This window comes from Lepisma saccharinum, chromosome 28, assembly GCF_977018435.1.
Source record: "Lepisma saccharinum chromosome 28, izLepSacc3.1, whole genome shotgun sequence".
Classification (NCBI taxonomy): domain Eukaryota; kingdom Metazoa; phylum Arthropoda; class Insecta; order Zygentoma; family Lepismatidae; genus Lepisma; species Lepisma saccharinum.
In genome coordinates, this window is record NC_139256.1 from 30,619,209 (window position 1) to 30,630,568 (window position 11,360).

An 11,360-nucleotide genomic window follows, 5' to 3' on the forward strand; every position below is an offset into this window, starting at 1 on the left:
AACATAATGGAAGATTATGTAAACACACACACACACTCACAAATACACAGAGAGAGAGATACATTTATAGGTTATTATTGATTCATTCACTTCCCCCATTCTTTAGGTAGTAGGACCATTCAAGAGAAGACAAATGAATCAAAATTACCGATACAAACACTGTAGGTGTTCCTAGTTTAAGCATCGCAAGGATGGTCCAACTGTGGTGAAAATAAAAATTTCAAATGAACAAACAGCATTGGTGGTCACCATATAGATGTTGTCAGAATTAAACTTATACCACAGATAAAGGTATATATCTTTATCTGTGCTTATACTCATGTTAAGAGTCACCCCTGCCTGGAATTTTCTGACTTGAACCTGCCAATTTTGACAGAATAGGTTTTCAGGTCTGACACTCTGTTTTTAGTATTTGTATTACACGAGAATACTTACTTGATGCAAATATAGCTTGAGTACTACATATCATGCGGTTCCTTTTGTAATTATCCCATTTCCAAGCTCCATAATATTTTTGTTAAGGATGTCGAAAATGAATAACAAAGATTTAGAAGACTGGCAGGCTCCAAAGTACATTTTGCTCGTTGATGTAAAAACATGTTTAAAAGTTTTTACATCATGAATGTTTGGTAAAATAACATTATTTAGCCAATTACGATACACATTTATTTTATGAATACACAAACATGAAGGGGGGAAGATATTCTTCTCCATTATATTCAAAACAATCTTTCTGACAAGCATTAGTGAACACCTTCCTTACAAATAGGGGACTTCAGCTGAAACATCATTCCGAAATGAATTAAGACACGATTTAATAAAGCAGCAAGTCTGGTAAAGATTATTGTGGAACGTATAACAAATATATATCTTCGCAAGAATTTATAATTTTAGGCAATATCTTTCCAACTTTGCATTGTAAATACATTTATTACATCATTATTGTGATGTTTTACACTTCGAATCTATGCGTCTTAAAATCATTTCTACAGCCCATTTCAGTTTCCCCCACCAGAATACAATTGTGGCGAGACGTGTGGGATTATTTATTTTAAAATTCTACTTAGGTTTTATTAATTGATTTTAGATGTTAACATTAAACTGCTGGTCGTCATGCAGATATTGTATCAAAACATTGAATCTTGAAATAAGTTTTTCTTGTTTCTTTCCCCAACACCAAGATAAAATTTGAAATAAAGTGTCCTCACTATAATTTCTAAACGCTCTTGAACACTTTATCTTATACAAAAGATTACTATTAGAAATGATTCTTCCAGCTGTAGGAAGTAAGGAGAAGGGGCTATAAGACTAACTAACTAACTAACTAACTCTCTAGTCTTCTTAAACCCCAAGGTTCATGGCTGCAGCAACACAGGCCTTCCATCTGTCCCTATCTTGAGCAAGATCTATATACTCTTTTCCATCCCTTCCAAATTTCCTTTAGGTCCATCTCAACGTTGTCCCTCCATCTTCGTCTTGGCCTTCCTTCAGGTCTCTTACCATCAGGTTTCCCAACAAGAATCCTGTGGACTTCTCTTTCCTCTCCCATTCGTGCCACATAGCCTGCCCACCTAAGTCCTCTTAATTTAATTATTCTAATAATATCTGGACATGAATACAAATTATGTAGTTCTAAATTATTTAACCTTCTCCACTTACCTGTCTCCTCATCCCTTTTAGGTCCAAAGATTTTCCTAAGGATCTTGTTTTAAAATACTCTCAATTTATGTTCCTCTTTCAATGTAAGGGACCAAGTTTCACACCCATATAATACTACAGGCAAAATTACGGTTTTGTATATTTTAACTTTTAGTTTCTTAGATATTAAACGAGAAGACAAAAGTTTATGAAGAGACAAGTAACATGCATTTTCTGAATTAAGCCTACTCTTTAATATAATTTTCATTTGTTAATATTACTCCTAAGTATTTGAATTTGGAAACTGGTTCAAACGTGTTGTTATCAATAATTAGATTTTGATTATTACCTAACACTCGGTTTCGGCCTGTAAGCATATATTTAGTTTTCTCTTTGTTAACTTTCAAACCTATCTCTTTAGCTGTTTTGAAAAATATTTTAGCATTATTCTTAATTGTATTTATGTCATCCCCTAATAAGTCTACATCATCTGCATATGCTAACAACTGAGTCACATCATTTACTTTTAGTCCTTCTTTAGTTTTTTTTCCTTCCTAACAGCATATTGTAAGGCAAAATTAAAGAGCAATGGAGATAATGCATCTCCTTGTTTTAACCCATCATGAATTGTAAATTTGTCAGACACATTAATACCCACACGAATTTTACTTTCTGTTTCACTGGTGCATACTTTTATCACACTAACAAGCTTCTTAGGTATTCCAAACTCTACTAGTATATTATATAATTTATCTCTTTTGACCGAATCTAATCACCTATAATTTAATTAGCATATGGGGTTAGTCTTGTTAAAAGAATTTTAGATAGTATTTTATATGTTCTTGAGAGTAGAGAAATTCCACGGTAATTATTGCAGTTCATTTTATCACCTTTTTTAAACACAGGAACAATTATGGATTCTTCCACTGTTGAGGGATTTCTTCTTTATTCCATATTAAACAAATTAATTTATGAATTTGACATATTAATTGGATTAATTAAGTTAAGGGAAAAAAGGGATGATACTAACATCATATTATTAAAATCACTTGAAGACGTCACCCAATTAATGTAACTTTCGAGGGTCGTATAAATGAAATATGTATTTATTATCAAAATGCCCGTGGTCTAAATACTAAAATTATGGAATTTTATATTAATGTTTTGAGTAATAATTTTGATATTATAATTGTTACTGAAACCTGGCTGCATGAGAGTGTAAATAGTAATGAATTATTTAATGGCAATTACAAAGTGTACCGTCGCGATAGACCTGGAAATAAGAGGGGAGGGGGAGTTATGATAGCAATAAAGGAATCACTGAAATCGGAAGTAATAAATTTGAATTGTGAGGTAGATACATTGGTTATTAAAATAAGTACACTAATAAGATTTATTACATTACCACAGTGTATTTTACGCCTGCATGCGGTATAGAAAAATATTTGTCATTTTATAATATGTTTGATTCTTTCGTGGAATTTCATGGCTCGAATATATTTATAATTGGAGATTTCAATTTACCCATGATTACCAGTTCAGGTTATGAGTTACAGAAAGGTGGACCCTCTTGTAGAGCTTTGTTAAATTTTTTGAATTTTTATAACCTTAATTCTGTAAACAATATTAAAAATTGCCTCGATAGAACTTTGGATCTTATTCTTACTAACATTCCAAAGAATGTGAACATATGTAGGGAAGAAATGCCACTTGTAAAAGAAGATAACCATCATCCTGCATTGACTGTACACCTAACTATAAGGGAATCTACTGATGTAATAACAAATGAAGCTTATTATTCTTACAATTTTAAAAAAGCCAATTTCATGCAGATGTATCATTTGCTTGGAGTGGTAGATTGGTCTGCATTAGATAATATGACTGATGTAAATCAGGCGGTTAATTTTTTTTGTAATAGAGTTCATGAAGTATTTCTTGCCACAGTCCCAAAAAGAAGACGAAAGACAACAAATAAATACCCATGTTGGTTTAATAATGATATCATTAAATTGATAAAGTTAAAAGAGTATTACAGAAAAAATATAAAATTTAGAATAGGATATAAGTCATTGTTTCGGCAAACTAGAAAGCAGGTAAAAACAATGATAAGTAGTGCCTATTACAACTACATAAAGGAATTGGAAAGCAATTTGAAATCAAATACTAAAGAGTTTTGGAGTTTTATTAGAAATAAGAAAAGTAATAATGGTGCTTGTAACAGCACAATGAATTTTGAAGAAAATTCTCTCAAATCTGCAAAAGATATTTCTGATGGTTTTGCTAAATATTTTAGGTCCGTATATGCTGAAACATCTGAACCATGTATAATAGACGAACGCACTGAGTCCATTATATCATACACATTAGCAATTTCGCCAGTTAGTCAGAAAGAATATGAAAGTGCTACAAAACAGTTAAAAGGCAAACGATCTAGCGGCCCAGATGAAATACCACCTTACATTTTGAAAGGATGCTCTGAGGTATTGATGTATCCTCTACTTAGAATTTATAACTTAATAATGAAAACACAAATGTTCCCTGATATCTGGAAGGAAACACGTGTATGCCCCATCTTAAAATCTGGTGAAAGTTCAAAAATAGAAAATTACAGGCCCATATCGATTCTCTGTGCACCGGCGAAAGTATTCGAGTCTATCCTATACAATCGCATATTTAATCATGTAAAATGTTTCTTAAGTGACAATCAACATGGTTTCTTTCCAAGTAGATCAACGCAAACAAATCTGATAAATTTTGTCCAAGATATACATGATGCGTTCCACGAGAGACTTAGTGTACATGCAATATATATAGATTTCGCAAAAGCTTTTGACAGAATTAATCATAATATTCTTCTAAGAAAACTTGCAAGTTTTGGATTCTCAACACAATATGTAAATCTTTTCAAATCTTACATTATTAATCGAAAACAATATGTAACTTATAAACAAGCGAAGTCTTTTGTTTATGATGTTAAATCTGGGGTTCCACAAGGTTCAAATCTGGGTCCTCTATTCTTTGCAATTTATATTAATGATTTACCAGGTACAATCAAATTTTCAAAGTGTTTAGTGTACGCAGATGATGTTAAAATATATAGAGAAATTAGGGATATTACGGATACTAGGAAATTACAGACTGATATAAACATGGTTCATAGGTGGAGTTTAGAGAATGATATCAAGTTTAATATTAAGAAATGTTCATACATGATATTTACTGGAGCACGAAATAATGTGCGAAATGATAAGTATGTTATTAACGGCGAATTTGTAAAAAGAGTGTATTCAATCAAAGACCTAGGAGTAATTATTACCCATAATATGACTTTTACTGAGCATATTTCTTGCATTACCCAGAATGCCTACAGGAATCTTGGATTTCTAATAAGAAATGCTAAAAGTTTAAATGATATATGCTCTTTGTGTATGCTCTACAAATGTTTAGTTAGAAGCAAATTAGAATATGCTTGTTCCGTATGGGCGCCAAACTGTGAGTCCCAGAAAAATATGATTGAACGTATACAGAAGAAATTTCTCAGATTTTTATATTATAAGAAGTATCGAATATCGCCAATAATTCTTAAAATACCATACAATGATTTATTAAATGAATTTGATTTTGTAAGCCTGTCAAATAGACGTGAAATTTCTCAACAAATGTTTCTGTATAAAATAATAAATGGACATATTGATAGTAGTTCTATACTAGAGAGAATATGGTTTAATGTAAGACAGGGTCATTTACGTAATAGACGTTTACTCTCATACAAAATCCCAAGAACAGAAATGTATAAAGGTTCACCAATACAAAAAATGACACTTCAATATAACAAGATCTCAAATCATTTGGTGGACTTAGATTTCGGCATGACACGAACCAAATTTATGAATATGTTAAAGGGGTATCTCTCTTAATAATGTATTTATTATGAGAATTGGATTTGTCATATTGAAGTTTGTTGTAATGATATATTGTACCAGTGTTTGTGATACTTGTTTTGTGTAATTCAGATGAAATGTGTAAATATATGATAATTTCTGTTGTCACAGTTAAGCAGTAAACCTGATCTGTCACCAAGATGTCTATATATATATATATATATATATATATATATTATGTATTATCTGTCTATGTTTGTGAATATGTGTGTGTGTGTGTAAAGGAGGAAGGAGGGAGAATGTGTACGTGTGTACATACAAGTTGTAAATGAAAATGTAATATTTTGATATTACCTTTCTGTAATTGGAGATTTGTCTCTGTTGAAGGGAAATAAATAAATAAATATTAACGAATTTCCACCATATTTAATTAACTCAGCTGGTATTAAATCAATGCCAGGTCCTTTGTTATTCTTTAGCCTTTTAATAGCATCTTTAACTTCAGTCAAGTTAGGTTCTGGAACTAAAGGTTCTGCTGTGTGTACTTCATTTACTTCTGATTTATCTCCTACATGAACATTTAAAAGGTCATTAAATTAGTTCTTCCATCTATTTAGAATATCACTTGGGTTAGCTAGAAAATGGGTCTTTATCTTTTATCAAGTTTACGTTAGGTTGCCACCCCTTTCTAAATTCATTTACACCTTTATATAAATCTCTGATATTTTTGTTTTTGCTGTTTGTTTGGGGCTATAAGAAGTAACATTACTTTTGGTGCCGTGTTTGAGCATAGGAACTATATTAGCTTGCTTACACGAAGAGGAAATATACATTCGGCAAAATATTTAATAACGATTATGATTGTAGGCTTGGATATAATATGAGGTGTTCTAGAAATAAATATTATTTGGAGTGGTAGTTCCAGAAATTAAAACCTATTTTAATAACTTGCGGACTTCATCAGGTGGTTCCAATTTGAGAGAGTGAGTGTGTAAGGAATGACCTGTTCGACGTCAGGAAGTTTTATAAGTTACATGGAAGAACATGGGCGCTCAATCTTTTCATTAGAATTACTGTTCCTGGAGATTTGAACAGGAATACGGACATTGTGTTGGCATATATCAGAATGAATATTCAGTAGGACCAGTCCTGCTGTGCCACTCTTCGTCCATGTAATATAGTCCAGGGGCATTTGTCAATATTTCATAGGTTGTGGGTTTCTGAATTAAAGGAATATATGACTACCGGTGATACGTTGCTAGTGTGGTACGCAATCATGTACTACCAGGTGTTTTGCATGCAATTGTGACATATGGCCTCTGTGACGTCATAAATTTAAGATGGCCGCCTCTTCATGCACTAACAAAAGAAATCGATTATAACTCCTTTAAAATTGTTTTTTTTTCACAATTGTGCATACAGACATTTTTTGTCCAGAATTAGAATTGGAAGAAAAATATTCCTACTTTTTTTCATATTATGCAATGTCCCAATCAATGAACATCCTCGAGATACATTGGACTCTCTATGAACCCTCCACTGCGCGGTCACATGAGCCTCGATCCCTCCCGGAAGGTTTCCTCAAAGGAATCGAGGGGGTGGTGATACCAGTGAAAATATTTCGTAGACCTCTGTAGACATTAACAAAGAAAATCAACCATATATCCTAGGGAGAAGTCACACCGAAGAGAGACGCGACACAAGAGTTTCACACCGAAGAGACAAGGTACGCGCGACACACGGAAACAGACAATTGTTTCTTCGCTCAGTTGGCATGATGGTACTGATATAATTGCATTAATCAGTTTATTAGGCACCCGAAAGAAACGTAACGAGACATTGTTACATGTAAATCGCATTGTAAAATTTGTGCACTGACCTCAAACTGTATACGCTAGACTTTCCAGCTTGCATAAAGGGAAATACTTAAACCCTAGAGAAATGGTTAGCGTGATGTCCCGGTATATTTTTTAGGTCAATGCCCTTAGCCCAATAATTTTCCTCGTAAATACCTTTACAGTATTTAAGATTTTATGCAAGAATTAACATGTACCTATGAAATTAAATATTGATAAATATATTCCGGCATAATCATAAAGAGTAATGATAGTTTGATTAAGTGTAGCATTGTTGACAAATATGAAGGCATGGATGACGAAGCGGTAATGTCGTTTCCTTGTAAGTAAGTGATCCCGGGTTCGATAACCGGTGGAGGCTCATACTGGCGTGGGTCCCACTTTAAACTGCAGGTCGATAAGTATGTTTGTTCATAAATCGAAAACTCAAAACTCAAATATGATATTGGGATTATGATAATTCTCAACCACTTTCAGCAGAACCTTTCGCAACTCAGTATAGTTGATACGAGGGCACGATATCGTGTCGCGACCCGGCTGTTGAGAAACGATGCACTAGAGTACTTTACCATGTTGGCTAATCTGTTTTGGACTAAAGTTCCTCCATATGCTGGCTTTTTCAAATAAAACCAGTCACGTCGTATATGGCCAAAACACGGCCTCTTTATACGATCTTGAAGGCAAATTGTAGCCGATAACTGCGTCAAAAGACTTGATAAAGCGAGACGTACGTTGTGTTTAAATCTTAAAACATTGTTAGAACATTGTACATATCGATACTTTATTATTTCAACAAATTAGAGATTCTAACATGGGCTCTCTTCTAGAGTCTAAATATAGCTCGTTGAAATGAAACATTCGCTGCGCATGCGCGAACAACAAAGTGAGGCGACACGATGCACGGTATTGAGAAAACGGGCCAATCCGAGAGACACATGCGACACATGCAGCTTGCCGTGTCTCTTCGGTTCGAAAGGTTCCATAGATTACTGAAAATTCGCTTCCAAGCGACACGTGTTGCGTGTCTCTTCGGTGTGAATTCTCCCTAAGAGTAATTTTGACCATTTGTAAATTTGTTGGATGAAGGTAGACGTGTATGGAGGATGCCTCCATATTGTGGTATGCAATCATGCATTACTAGGTGTTTTGCTGGAGAATGTGTCCGATATCATTCATGGCGTCGGGAATCCAAGATGGCCGCCATGGAAGTTCTGCACATAAAATACTGTCCATATCCTGCTTTAGAGTTCGTTTATCATATTTGTCCAGGTGCATTTTCTGTTAATAAGAAGTAACAAGTGAAAATAATAATAATAATGTTATAACTACTATGGTCAAGAAGTAATAACATCACCTGTGACTCCCGTATTGCCTATGTAATCAGCTCACCTGCTTAAGATTAAGAGCAGTGTTTGGAAGTAACTAGTTACAAGTAACTCAGTTACAAATAACAGTTACTTTTTTGAAGAATTGTAACTGTAACTGAGTTACTTTTTTACGATAGAAGTAACGTTTTAACAGTTACTTCTACAGCTACCTTTACAGTTACTTTGCGACACTTAAATTGCTACGAAAGTTTCATAAATTACACTGATAAACAAGCTCTAGATATCTGACATGATGTTTACATTTTCTAATGCAGTTTTTCATGCTGATTTCAAATCTGAAAACCGTTTTGCTCTATCACGTCAGGTTTTGAAGATATCGACAAAATTTTATTTTTCATGGAATACCGTTCCTCAAAAAAAAATTTATCGTTTTTCGTTATTTTTCGTGCAACACCGAATTTTTTTTCATCGTTTGTGAAAACAGTTATACTTAATGTAATACGTCGAAATATTTTCGAGATCGCATTACTATACTTTCATTTATTTCTTTTTATTTTGAGTGACAGTGCATTATGGGGTCCAGAGGTTGCATAAATTCACCAGATCTGTTTTGCTACGTGTGCGGCTATCTAACAGAAAGCCTTCCCATCGGAAGACTTTTACACAGTTTCTGAAGAAAGCATATGAACTATACGATTCGAAGGTAGATAGTATTATGTCGTGGGCACCACAGTTCATATGTTTGACATGTGCATGCAACTTGCGCGGTTGATAAGGAAGGCGAAGAAGTACTGCTGCTTCTTCTGCGAGTTGGATAGCAGAGATAGGAAGAAGGATTGGCCGATCAGAGATAGAATGCAGTCATGAAGTAAAAACGCTCTTCGTGCGCCGTTGGTTGAGCGTGAAAAAGTTATCATGCCACCTCTTCATTTGAAGCTGGGATTCATGAAGAATTTCAAGAAGGCACTAGACAACAGCTCAGATGCTTTTCGGTACCTGTGCAACAAGTTTCCAGAGATGAGTTATGCGAAAGTGAAAGAATGTGTGTTCATAGGTCCACAAATAAGGAAGATCATAGCTGACAGCCACTTCCAAGACTTACTGGGTGGCACTGAAAGAGATGCATGGGTGGCATTCAAGTCAGTCGTAGCCAATTTCCTTGGAAATTATAAATCTGCTGACTATGTGAATGTTGTGCAGAAGTGCATTAGTGCGTACAGAAGACAGCTGGGTTGCAACATGTCCCTCAAAATTCATCTCCTCGACTCACATCTTGATTCCTTTCCCGAGAACCTAGATTCAGTCAGCGACGAACATCGTGAACATTTTCATCAGGACATCTTGGTGATGGAATCACGCTATCAGTGTCGATGGAGTGCAGCAATGTAGACTGACTACTGTTGGACGCTTCAACGTGAGATGCCAAATGCTCAGCACAAACACAACTCTACAGCCAAGAAATTCAAACCAAACACACCTTAAATTAAGGAAGTATTTTCTACATGCATGTATTTTATATGTTTATTATACCTTCAACTAGATGTTACTATAGTATATGTGTCATATGATTCATTTGCACAATTTTCTTAGCTAAAGCCATGTTCAATAGTACTCCATGTAGCAAAAAGTGCTCTAGTGAAAGGTATGTCTGTGAGTTGTTTGCCTTGATACAATGTTAAACATATATAAATGGTTGATGTCGTATATCTCAAGAATGGTGGGTGTTACAGACAAATGGTTTGCATATTTTGAATCAGCATGTTTCAATTGTCTTAGAACGCGTGCTGGATACCAAGATATCTGCCGAAATTTTTTTTTTGTTAATCAGTGTTATTGGCGATTTAGGACTCAAAGTGAGCTGCAATTTAGTTTCTGCTGTGATATTAAAGCCCATGTTTGATACATTAATTCTTGTAAACAATAGATGAAGAGGAAAAGAGAAAGTTGTTGTAGTAAATTTGTCTCCTGGCGGTGGTCAGTCGGTAAGCTCCAGCCAGGTGCCAGGAATTTCAAGGTTTATCCTGTTTTTCATCTTTCGTTTGGTAGACCTGAATTCCAAAGCAATATACACACCTCGAAAGAGGGGTGGATTTCCCAGAAGCGGGAAGATAAGCTTCTAGGAGGAGAATTCCTTCCTATTGCTGACAGTTTCCCATTGTCAGTTGTGTGCTGTGAAGTGTCTCTTGTTTCTGTAGTTTGTTCCTCAGTGACCTTATAACTTCCCCCTTCTATAAGCAGCATCCGATAGTATCTTCCTTTGCTATAATATCGGATTATGCTGAAAAGGGACGTACTGCAATATTTCAGTGTTTTCATGAAAGAATTCAACGATACTGGTAGTATGAACGAAACTGAAGAAGACGAGAGCTAGCAATTGCGCATATGAATGGAAAAGAATCCAATTGTTTCCACGTGATTTCATTTATCTCAGTTCCTGATAATTTAAAAATGAAAATAAAAATATTTCCGGTTAGAATTAGCTTATTTACGATCATTCAGCATTTCTGAAAATTTTGAGAAAAGTAATATATTTTGGTAAGTGCAATTCGTTTAAGATTTAAATGAGAACCCATTTTCTTGAAATATCACATACGACAGATCTCACCATTATTATTGATACAACAGTGAATTACAACACTCAAATGGGAAACTAACGA